This window comes from Malaya genurostris, chromosome 3 (genome assembly GCF_030247185.1).
Source record: "Malaya genurostris strain Urasoe2022 chromosome 3, Malgen_1.1, whole genome shotgun sequence".
Taxonomy (NCBI): Eukaryota; Metazoa; Arthropoda; class Insecta; order Diptera; family Culicidae; genus Malaya; species Malaya genurostris.
In genome coordinates this window covers 203218075-203241360 of record NC_080572.1, presented here as the reverse complement: position 1 = coordinate 203241360, position 23286 = coordinate 203218075, and the positions used below count along the sequence as shown (strand labels likewise).

The window sequence follows — 23286 nt, the reverse complement described above, 5'->3', positions numbered from 1 at the left end:
CAGCATGTACTTTGTCTTAGACACATTTATCCTCAATCCTACTCGTGCCGCTTCGCGCTTTAGTCGGGTATACAGATCTGCTACCGTCTCCTTGTTTCTACCGATTATATCCACGTCATCAGCGAAGCACACGAATTGTCCGGACTTCGTGAAAATCGTGCCCCGCATGTTGAGCCGCGCTCTTCGCATAACTCCTTCAAGTGCGATGTTGAACAGCAGGCAGGACAACCCATCACCTTGTGTTAATCCCCTACGTGATTCGAACGGTTCCGAGAAACCGCCCGCAATCTTGACACAACACTGTACACCATCCATCGTAGCCTTAGTCAGTCTTGTCAGCTTCCCAGGGAAGCCGTTCTCGTCCATAATTTTCCATAGCTCTACACGGTCTACCGTGTCTTATGCGGCTTTGAAGTCGATGAAGAGATGATGCGTCGGGACCCGGTATTCACGGCATTTTTGGAGGATTTGCCGTATAGTGAAGATTTGGTCGTTTGTTGATCTGCCGTTGATGAACCCGGCCTGATAACTCCCGACAAATCCATTTTCCAGTGGTGATAGGCGCCGTAACAGGATCTGGGATAACACTTTGTAGGCGGCATTTGACACTGTGATTGCCCTGTAGTTTGCACAGTCCAGTTTGTCACCTTTCTTGTATATCGGGGTGATGACCCCTTCCTTCCACTCCTCCGGTAGCTGTTCTCTGTCCCAGATCTCTTCGATTATTCGGTGCATGCATTCCGTCAGTTTCTCCGGTCCCCTTTTGAAGAGTTCTGCTCCTAGACCATCCTTACCAGCTGCTTTGTTGTTCTTGAGCTGTTGGATAGCCTCCTTAACCTCGTTCATAGTGGGCACTGGTACATCTCCGTCGGCTGCGACACTGACATAATCTTCCTCCTCCAACGCCTGATTGTCCGCCTGTGCACTATTCAGATGTTCATCGTAGTGCTGCCTCCACCTTTCGATCACCTCACGTTCGTCCGTCAGGATGCCACCTTCCTTGTCTCTACACATTTCGGCTCGCGGCATGAAGCCGTTGGGAGAGTCATTCAGCTTCCTGTAGAACGCCCGTGTATCCTGAGAACGATACAGCATCTCCATCTCCTCTCTCTTCGACTCTTCCAGGTGGCGCTTTTTGTCCCGGAAAAGGCGAGTTTGCTGCTTTCGTCTCTGTCGATACGATTCCACGTTCTGACGGGTGGCTTGTCGCAACATCGCTGCGCGTGCTGCATTCTTCTCGTCCAATATCTCCTGGCATTCGCCGTCGAACCATTCGTTCCGTCGACTCCTTGGCACGTATCCCAGGACGCTCTCCGCAGCATTGCTGATGGCTGTTTTAGTTCTGGTACAGCAGTCCTCCAGGGGAGCATCATTGAGCTCCTCCTCCGCTAGCAACGCTGCTTCGAGATGCCGCGCGTAGGCTGTCGCGACCTCGGTGTCCCTCAGTCGGTCCAGATTATACCGCGGCGGGCGCCGGTACCGTACGTTATTCACAACGGACAGTTTTGGACGCAGCTTAACCATCACAAGGTAGTGGTCCGAGTCGATGTTAGCGCCCCGATAGGTTCGTACGTCGATAATGTCCGAGAAATGCCGTCCATCAATCAGGACGTGATCGATTTGTGTCTCCGTTTGCGTGGGTGATCTCCAGATGTATCGGTGCAGGAGACGGTGCTGGAAAAAGGTGCTTTTTATGGCCATGTTCTTGGAGGTGGCAAAGTCGATAAGTCTTAGGCCGTTCTCGTTCGTTTGCTGGTGGGCGCTGAACCTTCCAACCACCGGTCTGAACTCCACCTCCTGGCCAACCTGAGCATTGAAATCGCCGATGACGATCATGATGTCATGTCTTGGGCAGCGATCGTATTCACGTTCCAGCTGCGCGTAGAATTCGTCTTTGTCATCATCGCTACTTCCGAGGTGGGGACTATGCACGTTAATTATGCTGATATTGAAGAACCGGCCCTTGATCCTCAACCTGCACATTCTGTCGCTGACCGGCCACCATCCGATCACACGCTTTTGCATCTCCCCCACCACCATAAAAGCTGTTCCCAGCTGGTGTGTGTTGCCGCAGCTCTGTTATATGGTGTGGTTCCCGCGAAAGACCCGCACCGTAGACCCCTTCCAACACACCTCCTGCAGCGCTACGATGTCGAACTTGCGGTCTTTCACTATATCGGATAGTATACGCGTGCTTCCGATGAAGTTGAGAGACTTACAGTTCCACGTACCGAGTTTCCAATCTCTTGTCCGTTTTCGTCGCAAAGGTCTGAGCCGATTAGATCCATCCGAATTTTCTTGTTGAACTTCCTGAGCAAGCCCTTTTTATGGGCGGCTAGCTAGGCCTGCGCCAACCTTGCAGTAACGCTGAAGGACCGCGAGAAGAGAGAGATTTGGGCCAGGTGCATATTGAAAGGCGGCGCCAACTCGCCTTGTCAGGGCCAACTGCTTTAGGTCTTGTGGTTTTTAGGCCTAGAACGTGTAGGGCCCACTATCTCGTCCTACCCACACCTGCAGTCAGCCCCCGCTACATGGTTCGGGTCGCGAGTCACAACGAGTTGCTATCGCGACTAAGCATTATCCACCACCTATGACCCGCCCGGTTGCTTGCAGCTCAGCTTCCCTCATAGTGCTCCTCCTCCACCACAGGGCCCGGGCTACCTACACCCAACTAAAAAAGAACATTTTTGAAATACAAAGCCTAAGTGTGAAAACTACCATCAATAAACTATAGTATTCAGTGAGTGTGATTTGTGACTGCTTCGCCAGCAACATCGGGAAATAATTCAGAAGAAATACCGCTAGCTACATCGAGGTATGATGATATGATTTAGAAGAAATACCATCAGCAGCTTTACTCGTATCAGCATCCTCCCAACACAGTGATCTAGCGGATGATTTGAGGAAACGAAATGCTTAGGTATTTCTGAAATTAATGTATCTTCTATAGTAGTTATAAACCTTAGATCTGATAACTATCGTCAAGGAAAGTATTCCGAAATCGTTGAAGGCATCAGGAAACAACTGTTCAACTATTCACCACCAAATGAATATGAAGAATTTCAGACAGTGAAAGCTATGGCTGCAGCATTCGACGAAATCATTGATAAATTCATGGCGAGATTTACCGAACCGGATTGCTTGAGAGATGATAAAATACGGGTACTCAAATTTTACCCAACTCGTGGTCTGTTCCACTGACGATGAAAGAATTTAATATGATAAAATACATGGTCTCACTGGTAAAAAAAAATGTTAAAGAGCATGGAGTATTGGCTGTTCCTAACAAAAAATGTTGATGTGGTCCATTGGATCCCGATATAAAACGTAAAGTACTACAGTTCTTCAATGACGATAATATTAGAAGAATTATGCCAGGATAACGAAACTACGTTTCTATCAGGACTAATAGTGGGCGTGAACAAATGTGTGTGATTGTTATGAATAATTATGAATAATAATAATCGCGTGATCGTATCTAGGCGGGAAGATTTGAATTCTATTTTGCCGGTGTCAGTAGCATAGTGTGGTGAAGAACTACACTTTTTATACGACCATACTTGGGAACTCGAATTTAGTGTTCGAACCCTTCAAGTAGAATGAAAAATAGAATTCATTTCTTTCTTCTTATCATACCTAGATGAGCCTGCCTATGCTAGCTTTTGCGTTCTAAATTTATAACTGATTCAATCTAGAATAGGGGAAGATGTTCGTTTGCCGGCAGTGTTCGATTGCCGGCACCCCACCGTAACTTGTGACAGAAAGCAGATAGCGTCATTCTGACAAATGTCATGTGTGTGTGTAATAGCAGCACGTTTTTTTTTGTGTGAATACCAAAGCAAACAGACGCTTGTACTTTTTGTAGCGCTCAAAACAAATTTTAATTGCGTGAAAATCAATTCAAAAGTTTTTCATGACTTTTTTATAGTGTCATAAATTGAAAAGCATCAATCGAAAAGGTAAGTGGATTGAATATTTATGAGATGAAATCGATCTATTTCGTGATTTAATACCGGATGCTATCAATATTTTCGCAACCAAAGTTTTTTTCCGTCATTTTCAAAATGTCTATTGATCTCGATTACCGATACCCCAAGGTGTTCGGCTACCGGTATCCCATTTTTTTCGACAAATCGCGAAAAATTGTCAGTGATATGCAGAGATGCCAAATGTGCAAATTTGTCTGTAAATTATCAAATTTCTTAGTTTACATGTAAACCTTTTTTCGTCTAAAGACTTTTGAAACTTCGATTGTTTGCAGACATTCATCAGAAATTACAGACTTTTGAAAATTGGCGCGATCTTTTCGTCTTATAATAGTCGTGAATAAGAAGCCAATAAATTCGACTGCATCAACGTATTCAATTCAATCGGTGGAAGACCGGCCAAATCAACACCAAAGGCGCCACTATCCAAATCATCGGCCAAGAGAGCCAATGCGAAGTTATCATCAGACAATGAAGACTTTTGTCCAAAATGCCTACGAAAAAAAAATCCGTTTTTTCTTTGAATAATTGCGGTCTTTACTTATATTTTTCCATTTTTAGTGAAATTTCTTGGGGTGCCGGTAACCTAACACCTTTTTTGAAATGGCCAAAATATATCACTTTACTAAATTGATAATAGATTTTTTCAATCGATTGAATCAACTTATTATCTTATTCTGTTGTTAGCTAGGGATTTTAGCTTTCCGTTGCTGTTTATATGTCAAAATGTTTCAAAATATCTCGAAAACAGCTACTCGCATCGTCTTCATGTCGTAAAACGATTTATTCAAACTTTCATGAGGATTACACAAATAATAAATTTGGCGATGGAGAACCCGCAGATTTATTGAAAAAAAGACGTATTCTCATGCAAGCCATCCTTATCAAATAGGATAGTATCAAAGAACGCTCGCTACTAACTCTTCACACGATTCAATCAGCGCCATCAAAGAGAGACGGATATCATCTCAGCAACAAAAAAACGGCATGGTTCATTTAACATAGAATGGACACCAGCGCGAGAGCGAATTTCTCTCGATGACCTGTCTGAGCGTCACGAGTTAGTAAGCTGCTGTGGGGATTCTCTCTGAAGCAACCAACGGTCGCTCATTCTCGTTTTGCGATCCGATTCTGTACGGTCAGTGAATAATTGCGATAGTATTTGCCGCATATTCTAACTTTATGCATATAACCTTTGTATAAGTTGTGTCTCTAAAAGTGTCTGTGAATGTTCCACACCAGAGTTTTGAAATATTGTAACCTAGTATGAGAATCATCGATTCGATTTTCTGCGATAATTTTCAACTTACAATTTTCTCTTGGTAAATTAATTCCACACAGCGCCGATCATTGCCAGACTGTATATATTTGTTAAGGGCCGTGAAATACTCAGAGTATGAAGTGAAACGATGAAATGTAGAAAAATTCTCTCATGGTTCATGCATTGAGAGGCAGCGAGTTATTGTAGCATTTTCTACCAGATTGAAAAAATGTTGTATACAATGTAGAGAAATATCGAGCGGCTTCTGCCAAATTATCGACAATCACCAACACTGCTCTCATGAAATATCTATTTGCTTGATTTAGTTCCTCATATATGTCGGAAATGACTGTATTTAGTAAGTAGCTTCCTATGAGCTTTTTCATTGAACGTATTTCATAAAAACATCATTTTTCGAAAATTGTTAAAAAGTTTTTCCAGGGGTTTTTATTTATTTATTATCTCTCCAGCTTTCTAAAACATTCATTAGTTTTCTAGTAACTTGTCATTTTTTGTGATATAAAATTTTAAAAAATCGTACGGTAAAATAACTTAAAATTTCGAAAAATTAATTTTATTTTCTATTTCACGAAAAATCGAAAGATTTTTTTTCAGTGTATATTTTTTTTAGAAAGTTTAATGTTTACCTACAACTTCTTAGGCATATTTTCCAAAGAAGCTATAGATTTATAGTTATAATTGTTGGAAAATAATGTGTCTTAAATCGCATACGCCCTTTTCAAAAATTAATCTTAAGTGAAAAAAATCTCTAGACCAGTGAAAAATACTTCATTTGCTATACCGATCACACGTGTAAAGTCTCATGCAAGGGGTGGTGCCAGAATTTCGCCATGTCTGGACGATTTGGCGTGGAATTGCTCTATATCTCAACGATTGAAAATTTTCCAATCAAATGCATGAAATTGCATTTTGTTGATGAATATTTCATACTATCGTATCAACAACTGATTCAACAGAATGGTTTTAAATGCCTCTAAATTTTCGATCATTTCTTTTTGTCGAAAACAGTCTTCAGTCGAGTTTGACTATTATATTTCTCGCACTATTCTCGAACGCAGATCATCGGTAGAAGATCTGGGTGTACTCTTAGATTCTAGGTTGAATTTCAAGGAGCATTATGAATTTACTATCTCCAAAGTCTTTAACCAGTTAGGATTCATTTTACGCGTTACTAAAGACATTGAAGATATGCACACTGCTTGAAAGCACTTTATTGCACTTTGGTACAAATCCAACGCAAAGTTGTCCGTTTCGCACTTCATCGTCTCTCATGGAGAAGCCCGTAGAGCCTTCCGAGTTACCAAGTCAGATGAAAACTGATTGACCTCTTTGTATTATCTGTCCACCGCTATGTTTGCAAAGCAGATTTTGTTGCAGATCTTCTTCAGTCACGAATTGATTGCTCTGAGCTCTTAAAGCTGTTACAATTCATCGTCGTAATCTTCTCACCTACACTTTTCTTCGGATTCTTCGCGCTAGAACTAATTACGGTTTCAACGAACCCTTTGCTACTATATTCCGCGTGTTCAATCACTGTTTCAGTACTTTCGACTTTCATCTGACATGTGTCATTTGGATGATTGTAATCTGAGGAAGTTTTATACCTGTTGAAAATAAAGTTTGACAGAAACTAGTTCCAGTGGGCTTTTCCCTGTTCTCAAATAAAAATAAATAAATAAATAAATAAACAAAATATCTAATAAAGTAGCTGATAACACGAGTAAAGACAAAAATTTTCATAGAGAAAACATCACAAGCATGTGTACTCTCGTACTATAAGCTAGCATAAACCGATAAACACATCTTTTCTTCTCGAAGCATAACCAACCAACAATTAGTAGTGTAAGAACGCTCACGGGCGTCATTTAAGTATGCACATATTTTACATTTGAAATTGATCTTTTCAACAGGCTCGCCGGTGATGACAACTCATCATCCCCACTGCCAACCAGGTGCGACAGCAACCAGCGCAGAAACAATGGAGATGGGGCCAACCGAGGCACTAGCGTGAGTCATCATCACTCGGTCTGCACTCGGCGGCTCGTGCTCCGCAGCTCGGAAAGGAGCCTCCCAGGAGAAAGCGGTGGTGTTTCCTACTACTGCTTGCTGCAGCCGCAATTAAATGGTGATAAACATGACGTAAAAAAACTGTGAATATAAATCGCTCGGGAATAGCGGAACTATACTCGTTACACGGAATTCACAGTACAGACATTGTGACACTTCTTGGAAACGGGAGAAAGCATGAAAGCTAAAGCGTCCATCCGAATTAAATGTCAGAGTGTATGAGAAAATAATTCGAATTACTTTCATAATTAAATTTGAAACCTTAGATCGACGGGAAGTAAGCCAAATTGAGTTACGTTATTCAAAATCATTAATCGCCTATGCTTTGTAGTGATACTCAATTACGTGACATAGTATTAGAACTGTCCAATAATTCAATAATTGCTTAGTTTGACTAATAACCCGACCACGAAGGTTCTAATAATCAAAGAACGCTGGAGGTCAGTGCAAAAGAAAGAATTTGCAAAAAGAAAAATTAAGCTATCTGTGGTAAATGTTGTGTAGATAATAATAGTTCAGAAAAAAAATTTCTGAAATAAAATCAAAATAGTGATCATACCGTTCAAGAGTAGCGTAGTGTTTCTAGAAAAAAAGTGTGGCCATTCCGGATTCCGTAAAGTGTATATAATCCCATCGGTCAGGTTGATATCGTTTTTCAATAATAAATTGAATGAACAAGGTATGTGTGGTGGATTCTCGTGGCTCCATTTTTATTACCCTTCGTAATAATAAATAGCATTCTCAGATATCACATACACTAATATACAGCACGGTTGGTGTACTGACGACACCGCGAAAAGTTTTCCAGCACGATGTCAAAGGATATACTGTGGGTGAAAGATTGCGTGAAAGGTGCTGGCAATTGGAAAGGAAACACTAACGCGACCGAAGAGAATCCTGTACATCTCCCGTGAAGGTGCGCCCGCGCACAAACACACATACATTCAACAGGAGACACACATTCACTGGGGTAGTGAGGTGTAATAAAAAAGTAAGTAAATAAAAGACAGTATTGCGTCTAAACAGGTGGATAATGATCGAAATTACCCTTTTAGAATACTTTATTTCATTTGGTGAGCATCTTGGGAAGCTACAATCCGATGAACCAAATTTAAATAAGAAATGATTTCATGTTGAAACATGTTTGATTTGAACAAGTTGATCGTGAATTATTCGAACTGCCTCGGAAAAAATAATGAAATTCACACAACATGTAAATCAATAATGATTTGAAACAGAAAATAGTTAAATCGAAAACTGAATTAAAACCAACATCGATATGAAACTTTTATACATTGATTTTTTATTTTTTATTGAATTTATCTCTTGGGTTTGGTTTTATGGTATATTGATAAACTAGCTGAATCAGTGAAATACTCTGATTGTACCCCGGTAACCAATAAGCACATACTAATGCCGCATTATGACAGCAAATAATCGCTAATTGGCATTTCAATCGCACTTGAGACTGAATTAAAGCCGACTTTGGCAAAATATACGGCTATTCATAGATGATGCTTATTTATAGCTGGTGTGCATTCTGAAAGCTAAATCCTGATTGATTTACAACAGATAAGCTTTCAATTTGCAGATATAGATCTTTAAGCATTTTTGGTGCTCATAAATAGTTAATTTAATGCCATTATTAGTGCTTACTGGTTATCTGGGTAGTGAAACACAACTTATACGGCAACCAGATTGAACAATATTCCTTACATTTCTAGATCGGTAGCGGCCAGTTTCTCAACAATAATCATAATTTTCACGGTATTCTCGTCAAACCGGGTCAGTTTTATGTTGTTATGTTTAGAGCACTTGCTACACTCCCTCACTCTCTTATAATATCCTTATTATATCCTTTGACAAAAAAGTAGTATTTGAATTTGTCAAGAACTCCTAATTTTAGTAAACTTTCTACAACGATTCATTAATTTTAGTTTGTTTGACGTAAAGACGCCATAACTAAGTTCAGTTTTTTGCAATAACTGAGCGGAAACATATATTGGAGAAGCCAAATGAATGAAAAACTAACAGCGACTGGTACCAGTAGAAGGTGACAAGCGATTATAAATTCACTCTCCTACTCAATGCTTGATCGGAGCAATAGGTATAAAGCGAGAAGACTAGTGTTTGATGAACAGAGAAGATGTTTGGATATAAGGTATCGGTCGGGAAACGGCCAGGATGTGGACCATGTTCGATGCACGTTTTACTATGTCTGACTGAGTGTTAGAGTGTCTAATAACAAAGTTCAGAGTGGCGAAATGGTAGCGCGTAAGCACGGAATGCATAAGAACGCAGGTTCGAGTCCTGTCTCTGAGCGTATCTTTTTCCAATCATCTTTTCTGTTAGTTTTTCATTTGTTTAAACTTATTACAGCTCTCCTCCATAATTATCCTTATGACAACCTCTGAGTAGTGTAGAAATTATCTGTACTCTACAAAAAATATCGATTCCCACCTTTGGTACATGTGCCAAACTTGGTGGCGATTTATTTAGTTGTTTCGTAATTATGTTGAAACTTACATGCAATCGCTTTCTCAGACAGGTAATAGGGTGTAGCCGAGTTTTCATATAAAAACTGCCCCCAAACAGAAAAATAATTGATATACGCTGTTTGAAAGGGTTTATATTGGAGATGATATTCCCAAAATTTTAACCATTTACCTGCCATATTGGTGGAGTTAAGGTGGTTCTTCTGATTTTCATTTTATTTAAATTTTTCAAAAACCTCTTTAGCAAAAAAAATGAAAAAAATTAGGAATATTTTTGGAATTATGGGAAATCTTTCTGATTTTTTTCAGAATTTTTCAAAATGTATTTCATGAGAAAAAATGCGCCATTATTCGAGTAGAAAGGTGTTATATTTTATTTTTTTCCTTGATTTTGGTATCTTGGTATCTAGGATTTGAAATATATGGGACGCTGGTCTTACAAGCCAGTTGTCGTATGTTCGAGCTCCGACCTGGAAGGATTCTTAGTGTCAGTAGGATCCATAGTACTAGCCATGCAATGATTCTGTACACTAAGAATCGGCTGTGAAGTCTGTTGAAACAGAAAGGCCAAATTCCACAAAAGGAATGTAATGCCAAGACTTTGCTTTGCTTTACTTTGCTATCTAGGATTTGAATACAATAAATGTAAAATAAACTTTAACAATATATTAAAACCTAAATAAATGTCAATTCATTAGTTCTGATTCATGTTTCTCTCACTGGTCCTTCCTTATGAAACTTCTTTCTTAAGCCCTGAACTCAAGTTGTAGATGGAAACGCATGGTATTTAGTTCTAAGGGCATGTGATATTTGATTTCCGAACTAACTGATTTCATACTGAAACATATTACCATGCGTTTCCATCGTATGATGACAATTTGATGGAAATGCATGGTTTTCCGAATGGTTTATTTTTTTAAAGTCTGATATTACTGAACCATCCTAACTCCACCAACATGGCAGTTAAAGGGTTAAAATTTTGGGAAAATCAGCTCCAATATAAACCCTTTCAAACAGCGTATATCAATTATTTTTCTATTTGGGGGCAGTTTTTATATGCAAACCCGGCTACATCCTTTATTGTCTCTTAGTTCTTTGAATTCCCCAGCAAAATGGAACCAGATCTTTTGAAATTGCAGTTGCATTCAAATTAACAATAGCAATATTATTTAGCACAACCTTGAAAATTTTCTTTCACTCTCTTGTTTTACAAATGATGAGAGATGAAAATTGATTTTTAAGACCCTCTCCTCCTAGTCTCAACTCCCTTCCCCTTGTTCGTCGACAAATAAGATAAACTTTATAATAAACACTCCTTTTGAGTGGCACTTGCTACAAACTTCACCATTTCGATCACCTTTGCAATGAACATCTAAACTCGTCGAGAAAAAATAAAAATATACTCTTATGACCACCTCTGGATTGCAAAAAGTGCCTGTGACAAGATAGGTGATGATTTACTGAGTTACGCGTATAAATATAGTTACGACCATCTTTTAGTTGTATGAATACCTGTGCCTGTTAGCAAACACTTATTACACCCCTTTCCCTTAAAAAAATTCTCATAGCAACCTTTGAATTATAGCAATTATAGCTAGTCACGTACCCAGAGAGGGGGCCCGAAATCAAAAAAAAATATTTATTTAGAATGTCTCAGACATGTAACAAGACAGTAAACGTAATGAAATGTAATACAATATTAGTTCCAGTGGAAAAGTTCAAAGTGTATGTTAAAAACAGCCGTGAAAGGCACACCGAGAACTAGGTACATAAGCAATCTTCAGTAACATAATTTTTTAATCTTTGGGCCCCTCCCGAAATGAAATCCTGGGTACGGGCCTGATTATAGCAATAATAACTTGTGCCAAGTTAGGTGTGGTAATCTTTTAATTTGTTTTGGAGCTATGTTCGATCATATAAATAATTTGAACTTTGCACCTCCCTTGATGAGACCCTTACTTTGTCCAACACACCCCCCACCCCCTTTTAAAAAATGCTCTTGGGATCATCTGAAGGGCAAATAATATATGTACTGAGTAAGATGTATCGTTTTTTGGGTAATTCTATTAGCTTCACATTGAACTTCCTGTTTTATTGGCCCTCAATAAATCGTCAAATTAGAATAAATTCTGTCATGACCCCTCTTGTTAAGGACACATGCTACGCCTCCTCCCCTATAAAAAACACCTTTTTGACCATCTCTGAAGAGCAAGAAGTACCTGTGTCCTAGTTGAGTGACAATTTATTCAGTAGTTTCGGAGTTACCCCACACGAACACCCTTATAATCATATCTAAGTTATGCAAACAATAGCTACTAGGTCTTTAAAAAGTATCGATTCATGTAAAATTAGATAAATCTTGTCATGGCCCCTCTCTGTTAAGGACAATTGCTACGTTCCTCCCCTATAAAATATCATTATAACCATCTCTGTAGAGCAAGTAGTACCTGTGTCAAGTTTGACAGCAATCCGTTCAGTAGTTTCGGAATTATTCAGTTACAAACATTACATCCCCTTTTTAAAGGCACTTGCTACATCCACCCCCCATTACACTTGCTACGCTGCCTCCCTTATAACAATACTCCTATGACGATCTCTCAAGAGCAAGGAGTACCTGTGTCAAGTTTGGTGACAATCCGTCGTGTAATTCCGGAGTTATGCCGTTACAAACATATAAACTTACATACTTTTTTATATATAGAGGGAATTCCACGCAAAATCAGCCACCTCAAATTTTTTTTTCGTCCAACTATTTTTTTCGGTAAAGAACTCGAAAATATTCGACACGTATTTTTTTATTTCAATGTGATATGATTTTTTGAAGTTTCGCGTTTACAAAAAAGAGCCTTTTTTCAACAGCCTATGCTGTAAAATCTAATAAAAATATCAAAATTCGTCCAAGACATGAGATGTGCGTCTTTTCCTTAGCTTTCAAAAAAGCGATTCCATAAAACAACCTTTATAGTTTATTTAATGAAAAAAGTTAAAAATTGAAGTTAAAAAAAATTCAAACTTGGGTCTATTTTTTTCTTTTTTTTTTGTTGAAAAAAAAAGAAGCCTTTGGGGGTTAACTCAATCTTGGCAAAGTTTCAGAGTGAAAAGATTAATACTTTCGGAGCAGTGAATTTTTCAATAACGACCCGCACGCTCGGAGCGTACCGCAGCGCAACTCGCTCGGATACGGGCTCAACATGTCGACTTATGCCGCGCCACTGATCAAATCCTAACTTTAACGGTTTATTGTTGGCAACGTTTCAGTTAAGATCGCTGTGTAAAAATGAATTGAAAAATTAAAAATCGTTACGGACAACCGTTCAATTTTAAGACTTATGTAAAAACTGTAACTTTTCCAAAACTGTATGTCATAACTATTTTATTACTCACGTAAATCCTTTGCCTCAATTTTACTCAACTAAAAAAAATTTGGCTCAAGTTTGAAATTTTTTTATTTCTATTTTTTACCATATTAAAATAAAAAAATACGTGTTGAATATTTTCGAGTTCCTTACCGAAAAAAATAGTTAGATGAAAAAAAAAATTTGGGTGACTGATTTTGCGTGGAATGCTCCATATAGATTAGTTGAATTACCCGGCGTTGCTCAGAAATGTTTCGGGAAGCTAACGCCGCAAAAAAAATTGTAGAAATTGTCCTGCCTATTGAAATACTCTGATTGCAGTGAAACACAACTTAGACAGCAACCCGATTGAACAATACTCCGTACATGTCCAGATTGCTCACGGCCTCAGTGTCCCATTTCAGATTTCATAATAATCAAAATTTTCACGGTATTCTCGTCGAACCGGTCAGTTTTAAGGAGTGTGTCGATAAGTAGTTAGCAACATTCAAACAGTTATTACTTTGAAATGGCTTAATTTTTTGTCATTTTTGCGTATTTTGCGGTGACATGTTTGTTTACATGTCAATAACAGCTGCGCAATCGATTGGTTTCGATACGGTTTATCGTTTCAATGATGAGTCGAATTGATCCGGAAACGCGAAAGAAAATTCTGCACACTTGGTGCTCAGAAAGTGGTGTCACGTACAACGAAATTGCAAAACGGGTGAAAGTGCACCACACCAGTGTCAAAAATATTATCGAGAAGTTCGGTAAGACCCTCTCCATGAAGGATTTGCCCCGTTCCGGTAGGAAAACGGGTCCCAGCCAGCCCGGCCGGGACTTAAAAGTGGTTGAGTACATTAGGAAAAACCCATCGGCGTCGACGCGGGATTTGGCAAAGCAGTTCAACACCAGCATCGGTATGATTCAACGAATCAATGTTCGGAACTCCCTAAAAACGTACAAGAAACAGAAGGTGCCGAAAAAGTCCCTGGTACAGCAAGTTCAGGCCAAAACAAGAGCGCGAAAACTGTATAACCGGATTCTACAGAATAAAGACGGATGCATCTTGATCGACGACGAAACCTACGCCAAGGAAGAGCGCTGCCCGGACCGCAATATTATACGAAATCGGTGTACCAGGACTTGGACGACGCTGACACCACGGTGGCGATGGAAAATTTTGGGCTGAAGGTGTTGGTCTGGCAAGCAATTTGTACCTGTGGTTTGCGGTCGTCGATTTTCTTCACGAAGGGCACAATTAACGCTAAGGTGTACGAGGAAGAATGTTTGAAGAAGAGAATGCTGCCACTGTACAGAAAGCATAAGGCTCCTCCTCCCTTCTGGCCGGATTTGGCTAAGCCCACTACGCCAACTCCGTTCTACAGTGGTTGTCAAAAAATAATGTACGATTCGTGGAAAAGGACATCAACCCACCGAACTGCCCGAATCTTCGGCCAATTGAAAGGTATTGGGCAATTGTCAAGCGGCACTTTCGGAAGGAAGGTACAGTGTCCCAAAACATGCAGGAGTTAAAAATAAAACTGGACAGCTGCCACCAGGAAAGTCACAAAAGTAACTGTGCAGAATTTAATGAAGAATGTCAAGTCCAAAGTGCGAGCGTTTCACAGAAACTAGGATTTTCTTCAATATAATCAGTGAAATGCATAAAAATGTAAATTTTCTACAATATATCGAAAACTGATGTCAAAATATGTTTTTTTTTCGCTTTTTTATTCAATAATCAATGTTGCTAACTACTTTTCGATACACTCCTTAGGGTTTCCGTAAAATCCAACCAATTTAACCCTACACTTCCTATTATACAATTTATTTTCCCTTTGTTTTCTGAATTCCCCGGAAGTTGTAACTAGTTCTTGTGAATTTTTTTTGAAAAATTTTGAGTTGTATTTAAATTAACAATAGCACTAATGCCCAGCATGAAAAAAATTCGGTTTCAAGTGTGCATATACACGTATATTGAACACAGCTTGAAGCTCTAAACCATAAAGACAGGATTCCAAAAATGAGTGGTCTGTGACGAATAGATGAACTTTAATTAATAAATTCTGAAGTATTGATTCTAACATCAGACGAAAGATAAAACATTTCCATTTTAATTATTGTTATGAATGACTCTTAGTGAGCATCAAATCATTCAAAATCTGTTGTTGTTGACAGATTTATTGGCCGCTATCAGCAAAAAGTGCGCGATTTTATGATTCTCCATAGATATCATTAGAAATAATGCGAAATCTGAAGATTCCCGGATGGATAAGGAAAAATCCGTAGATTGTAAGAGGCTCATGCGTAGATCCGTAGAATACACTGAAATCCGTAGATCTACGGATAAATCCGTAGGGTTGGCATAGCTGATTATAAATACACTCTCCTACTCAGTGCTTGAGCGAAAAATTAGGTATAAAGCGAGAAGACTAGTGTTTGATGGACAGAGAAGATGTTTGGATGTATGGTATCGGTCGGGTAACGGCCAGGATGTGGCCCATGTTCGATGTACGTTCTACCATGTCTGACTGGCATTTTAGAGTGTCTATAACAAGATTCAGAGTGGCAAAATGGTAGCGCGTATGCACGTAATGCATAAGAACACAGGATCGAGTCCTGTCTTTGAGCGTATCTTGTTCCAATAAATTATCTTTTCTGTTAGTTTTTCATTCATTTGGCTTCTCGCATATATGTTTCCGCTCAGTCATTTCTAAAACTGAACTTAATTATGGCCGCTTTACGTCAAACCAACTAAAATTAATAAATCGGTAAAAAAAATTGCACAGATCCTGTGCTGAAGCACCGACACATAATCTCATCGATTTCGACATAAAACTCAGTAGAGTATCCACGATTAACGAATGTTTTAGTTAAATCAACAAAATTGTAGTTGAAACAATCAGGCGTTATTGCAATTTTTTAATCTGGGCATTTTCCGTGCAGTGCAATGAAATTTAAAAAAAAAGACAGCATACAGTATCCACAACCATTTTGTTCGAGAAAATCAACGAATGTTTTAGTTAAATCAACAAAATTGTAGTTGAAACAATCAGGCGTTATTGCAATTTTTTAATCTGGGCATTTTCCGTGCAGTGCAATGAAATTTTAAAAAAAAGACAGCATACAGTATCCACAACCATTTTGTTCGACTAGCAACCGTGTCACCAAATGAAGAATCTTTCTTCAACTGTAACAACGTTACAGACATAAATTTTAATATTGCGTCATCTAGAACCCATCAGAAAACGAAAACTTTTCAAATTCCTGTCCTGTTGTTGGTTATTGGGGTAGTTCGAAATTTTTGAATGGCATGAAGATATATTGTAAACTTTCTGCATATGATGGCAATGGTATTGGCGATTTTTGTTCCATTTTGGACTCCCTAGACAACCAATTTATATGGAATCTCAAAGAAAACTTTTGGGCAGGGCGCTGTGGATATTTCATGCTTTCCGCAAGCCCATTTGCTATGCTCAACCGGAAGGCTATATTTGTAGGTTTTGCAGTAGTCGGACCGAAAATAGAAGGAAATGTGTTCCACACTTCGTTGAGCAATTTATGTAATATATGTGTATGACTGCAATTTGGCATTGCAGGCTATTTGACACAGTACAGAGGCCCAAGCGAAAATTTTTAAGAATGATTAGTAAATGGTTCTGTGCAATAAAATTCGATCAAATTTCAATTAAATAACTATAGATATGACCCTCGGATGAACTTAAGTGAAACAGCTCAAGCACTGTGATTTGACCTTTGGCAAAAACTGTTCCTTCCGATACCGCTTTAATATTGAAGGATTAGATCGTACACATGCTTGACTAATTTCTAGACACTAATCTAGATTCAATAGCACCGTTCGAATGCATGAACGAATAGTGGAAAACACATGAGCACGAAGAAAAGCGTCTTTATTTCGCTTCTATAGAGAGTCGTTCATAGATTTTCCATGCCGTACCCCAACGCACAAGCCGGCTTCCGATTCTCGTGTTCTAATAAAAAGGCCACTCAGCCACTATACTATATCTTCCTTCCAACTCAATGACGAAGGTTCATATTTGCAGTGATTATAAACACTCGTGGGTTCGACTGAACGAGAACTAAAAATAGACACGAAATATGGCATTCTCTGACATTGTATGGATAAGGAAAACCAATTTGTGTTAGATCCTGCCTCAAAATAGTCTCGTTCCGCAAAGTATCCCGTCGTGACAATCGGTGAGTCATTCATATGACTGTAATGTTAGAACTCAACTCTATCAAAAAAGATGCAAATGAGCTTCATTCTGGTGACATCGGCCATCGTTCAACATTTTTACGGAGGATCAAAAATATCAGGTTCTTCTTTGTTGGGTGAATACTTGATGGTGGCGAATCACGAAAAATTGTTAATTCCATGGCCTGGAAAAGTATCCCACTTGCCCCCACTGGCGGTTCAAAGTTGGACTATCAAGGCTAGTCGCACTTTCGAAGGCAATCATTCACAGTGCGAACATGTTTGAATTCGTCTTGACGTCGAGCTGTTCTTTTTCTGTCAATACGAATATATTTAATATGTTACGTCATGCATATGAGAATGACATATTTGGCACAAAAATAGGATACTGTCATGATTGATTTTTGAAGAAAACAGATTTTTTTACTTGTTTCGTCTAGAACAGCTGTACAAAGAAATGTATTTTGGTTGTTTCGTGAAAAAGTAACAGTCACAACGAAGACTAAATTAAATTTCGGCACTTGAAAAAGTTTCTCCAAACCACATTAATGAAATAATAAGTCTGAGTACTCAAAATGAAGGTCATTTGTTCCGATTTGGTTTTGATGAAATATCAATCTTTTCTTTGAATACCACTTATCACGGTTGCATCCAAAGTCTTTTCACTCTTCTTCAACCTCTGTTTGACAGTAGTTATATATTTATCAATTGAGGGCGGTTGGATGAATTGATGTCCTTGTCGAAGGAATGCACACCGTCGTCGTCGTCGTCGTCGTCGATTCCACTGTAGCACTTCTCTGCTGTAGTGAATGGTTGCCACATCAGGCCAAAACTTTACGGGTTAATTGTGAGTTTTAATATACGGAAGAATACCCGTCATTATTTTGTTTGTCACAAAAACCTGAGTTTTTGTCCGAAGTTGCCAGAGCCTTGTCATATCATAGGCTTACTTGCGCATTTAACGGTAAAAACGGAATTAAACTTGCCAAGAGCATCACAATTGCTTCAGGGAAGCTGCCCATAATACATTTTCGTGTAAGTTTCATGGTCCATGCGGATGCATCTTTCGTATTTCATAAAAATCTCATTGTATAACTTCCGATGGAGAGTTCAATTCGACTCACGGCTGATTTTTAAAAAGGGCGTATGTATTTTTGCAATTCACAAAAATTACCTTTTTCAAATCGTTGTAACTCAGAAACCGTTAATTGTACAAAAATTGCGTTCAGAAAGAAGTTGTAGGGAATCGATTGGGCACTCTGAAAAAATATACACTGAAAAAAATTTTTTTCTCAATAATCACAAAATAATCCGAAAAAGTTAAATAAAAAAAGCTGTTATTAAAACCTACAGATTGAGGGCTATCCCATCCGTACCTTTTGAAAAATGAAAAAGTTACAGCTAAAACAATTTACAGATATATTCGAAATTTCAAGTTCTCGTTGAAAGATAATCATTTAAACTGTAGAAATATTAATAAATGTAGAATAGTATTCTACAGGTTAAAGGCAATAAATTTGTTCATGATATCCTTTCTTCTAAAAGTAGCTGTTCTTGCGATACTTGGATATTTAATTTTAGCACCATTTTTTATATTTCCATAAATTGTTTATTTGCCTGCTTTATTTGTTTAATATTCTACTGTTTAAATTATTATCTTTCAACGAGAACTTGGAATTTCGAATGTAAAGAACTTGGAATATCGAATATAAATTGTATTAGCTGTAACTTCTTCATTTTTCAAAAGGCACGGATAGGATAGCCATCAATCTGTAGGTTTCAATAAGAGCTTTAAAATAAAAATTATCAAAAAAAATCGAAACCCTGATTTTTTTTAATATAATTTTTTTGGTTCATTTTGAAATTATTGAGAAAAAAAAATCAATTTTTTTCAGAGTATATTTTGCCTTTCTCATATGGAAAGGTTAAGCAATCACTGTGAAAACCGGCTTTTGAACCGAGGCCCGGAGGGCCGAGTGTCATATACCATTCGACTCAGTTCGTCGAGTACGCAAAATATCTGTGTGTGTATGTGCGCATGTGTGTATGTAACGTTTTTTTGCACTAACTTTTCTCGCAGATGGCTGAACCGATTTTCACAAACTTAAGGGCTGAGGACAGTACCTTAAAGTGGTAGTTTTTTTGCTATTTTCCTGTTTCAAATCAAATTTTCTTGGAAACGGTGCAGAATATAGAAAAACCCATCTGACAACGTCTTCGAAATTTAGTTGAGAATATTCTGTGAAATTTTCAGAATGATTCATTGAGTTGAGCGGTCGTGTTGTATTTTTTCTGTCTGGAGAACTGCTGAAAATTGGAACGCTCGGGAATGCATACCTCTACTTGTTCATCGAATATCTCGGCTTTGAAGGCTTGTATCATAAATCTACCGTGACAAAGTCTAGATAATTTAGTTTAGATGCGAATAGTAACAGTTCGGCTGAAAAGTTCGTATCGTTTAATAGAAACACACATTTTTTGCCAAAATTCGTTTTTATCATTTAACATAATTGCCATCAGAGGCGATACAGCGATTATAGCGATCTTCCAACTTTTCGATACCATTTTTGTAGTACGATTTGTCCTTTGCCTCAAAATAGGCCTCAGTTTCAGCGATTACCTCTTCATTGCTTCTAATTTTTTTACCAGCGAGCATTCTCTTGAGGTCTGAGAACAGGAAAAAGTCACTGGGAGCCAAATCTGGAGAATACGGTGGATGAGGGAGCAATTCGAAGCCCAATTCGTTCAATTTCAGCATGGTTTTTCGTTGTTGTTTTTGATCGATTGTGAGCTCACGCGGCACCCATTTTGCACAAAGCTTTCTCATATCCAAATATTCGTGAAGAATATGTCCAACACGTTCCTTTGATATCTTTAGGGTGTCAGCTATCTCGATCAACTTCACTTTACGGTCATTGAAAATCATTTTGTGGATTTTTTTTCACGTTTTCATCGGTAACAGCCCCTTTTGGACGTCCACTGCGTTCATCGTCTTCGGTGCTCATATGACCAGTACGAAATTTTGCAAACCACTTACGAATTGTTGCTTCGCCCGGTGCAGAGTCTGGATAACACTCATCAAGCCATTTTTTGGTATCGGCGGCACTTTTTTTCATCAAAAAGTAGCATTTCATCAACACACGAAATTTCTTTTTTCCATTTTTTTCACAATAACAAAAGTAGCTTCACTCAAAATGCAATATCTCACAAACTAATAATCAGACAGCTATCAAATTTATACACGCATATTTTGAAGGTTGGTAACTGAAAATGGTATGGATTTAATTCTAGTGGCGCCATCTCATAGAAACGATACGAACTTTTCAGCCGATCTGTTACATAAAAACATATATGTTATCGCGATATAAATAAAGTCTTGTATTTTTCTGTGAAACAACGTCAGTTTCAATGCATCCACCATTTTTTTCGTTTTGGCTTCCTGATAGCATTCTGAAAATGGAGAGATAAATAAAATTGGGTCGACAAGGCTGCCAAACACACAGACATTGAATCTTTGTGAAAGTTGAATATTTTTTCATTGTTCGTTGGAATCATGTAACGTCCAACCCATACGATAGATTAATGTGATAAAACTTCTCATCAAAATAATAAAATGTATACTGGCAGCCCGGCACAGTTTGCTCATATACGAGAGAGTACAAGAGAAATACGATGCGCAAAGGGAATTGAGCGAGCCACGTGGTCGATTTAAAACTCAATACGTGGCCCTGTGTCCTCAGACCTTAAATTCAAATGAAAGGTCTTGTGGTCCCATAAAAAATTCCTGAATATTATTTGGATCCGACTTCCGGTTCCGGAATTATGGGGTTAAATGTGCAAAAAATTGTGAAAATAAGTGCACTAACTTTTCTCAGAGATGGCTGAACCGATTTTCACACACTTAGATTTAAATGAAAGGTCTTGAGGTCCCATAAAAAACTCCTGAATATTATTTGGGTCCGACTTCCAGTTCGGGAGTTATGGGGTAAAATGTGAAAAAAAAAGAAAATATGTGTTCCAACTTTTCTCGTAGATGGCCCGACCGATTTTCACAAACTTAAGTTCAAATGAAAGGTCCTGTGGTCCCATGCGTAATTCCTGAATTTCATGCGGATCCGACTTTCGGATCCGGAAATATAGGGTAAAGTGGGTTAAAAATTTTATATCATCACTGAAAATCTTTTCCAATTGATAGTTTTTATCAGTAGACGGTCAAACATACCGATTTCGGTTATTCTTTTAAGAATCGAAGAAAAATATTTTGAAGACTACCACAGTATTATATATGATAGTATGATTGATATGAAAAAGGTATCATTACACCGCTAGGTGGATTAAAACAGTTTTTTTGGAGTGCCCTATCGATTCCCTACAACTTCTTTCTGGACGCCATTTTTGTACGATGAACGGTTTCCGAATTACAACGAGACCCGTAAACTGTTTTAACTGTATTTTCTTAATTTTTCAAAAAGCACAGATGGGATAGCCATCAATTTGTAGGTTTTAATAACAGCTTTAAAATAAAAAAAATTAAAACCATGCTTTTCTTTATTTAATTTTTTCGGATTATTTTGTAATTATTGGGAAAAGAATCAAATTTTTTTTCAGTGTATATTTTTTTTGGAGTGCCCAATCGATTCCCTACAACTTCTTCCTGAACGCCATTTTTGTGCAATTAACGGTTTCCGAGTTACAACGATTTGAAAAAGTTAATTTTGGTGAAATGCATAAATACATACGCCCTTTTTAAAAATCAGTCGTGAGTCGGATTGACCTCTCAATCGGTTCAAAACTTATGGTTTGCCCTACTGAAGCCATGTGCAAAGTTTCATCCAAATCGGAGAAGGTCGATTCTGATTTTGTCACTTTTTCTTCTACTCGTTCCTGGAATTGCTCATGTGTCCTGTATGATTGCTCTTTTCCGTAACTCAAGAGTTTAATAGGGAAGACTGGGGCTAGACCGAACACGGGGTTAAACCGGACAGCTGAAATATCTTTAAGCCAGCAATTATTTGATCCATGGATTGACGTTAGTTAGCTGAAGGTTGAAACCCGGGTTGGCGATTCAATGCATAAGGCGCTGGTCATACAAGCCAGTTGTATGTTCGAGTCCCGACCTGGAATGATTCATAGTGTCGATAAGATCGTAGTACTAGCCATGCTAAGAATCGGCTACGAAGTCTGTTGAAACAGAATGGTCAAGTTTCATAAAAGGAATGTAGTGCCATGACTTTGTTTTAGCTAAATGTTGAAGCTACACATCAATAGAGATAACTTGGGTAAAAACCTAGTTGTAATGGATATTTTATTTTCAACTTCTTAGAAGTGTCCGGTTTAGCCCCGGTTCCCCTATATTATACTCTTTTCTTTAGGCATTTAAGTCAATTATTAAATTTGTTGGAACCTATCAAGTGGTTTTCAAGTAATTTTATACATATTTCCCTACGTATTGAACTAGGTCAACATGTTCTGTTGTTGTTGCGCTTTAATTTCTCATCAAGTCCATGTACATATTTTCGATACAGATTTTGCTCCTGAACAATAAAGATTTAAATGTTCCCAAGTAGCAAATGAAACTTATTGAAATTTCAAGAGGTTTTACAATTGTTTTAGTATTGTTTTTTATGTTAGATAAGTTCAGAAAGATTTTCAAATATATTAAAATCGGTTGTGTAACTTATCACTGTTAAGTTTTACAATACTACCCAAAAAATCACTATAGCACAATTTAAGGTACATCTGAAACAATTGTGCAGCAAATCACAAACTTGCCCACGTTGCACTAGCATTTATAGAAGCTCAGCAAAAATTTTCACATTGTCATGTGAAAACGAAGTAACTAAAACAATTATATCATAAAAGTTCCAGAAATACAGTATTACGTATGCAATCAAAACAA

At 38.2% G+C, this 23286-nt stretch overlaps 1 protein-coding gene across 10 annotated transcripts in view; it reads left to right on the top strand.

The window, feature by feature from the left end:
* LOC131439293 (potassium voltage-gated channel protein Shab) overlaps positions 1-23286 on the top strand; it is a 347162-nt gene that overhangs the window by 54452 nt on the left and 269424 nt on the right. For 9 of the 10 annotated variants that reach the window (XM_058610145.1, XM_058610142.1, XM_058610144.1 and 6 more), the window contains exon 2: positions 7179-8326. The gene's annotated coding sequence lies outside the window, so the exon portion shown is untranslated. The remainder of the gene's footprint in view (positions 1-7178; positions 8327-23286) is intronic. The other variant, XM_058610141.1, reaches the window with a different exon arrangement.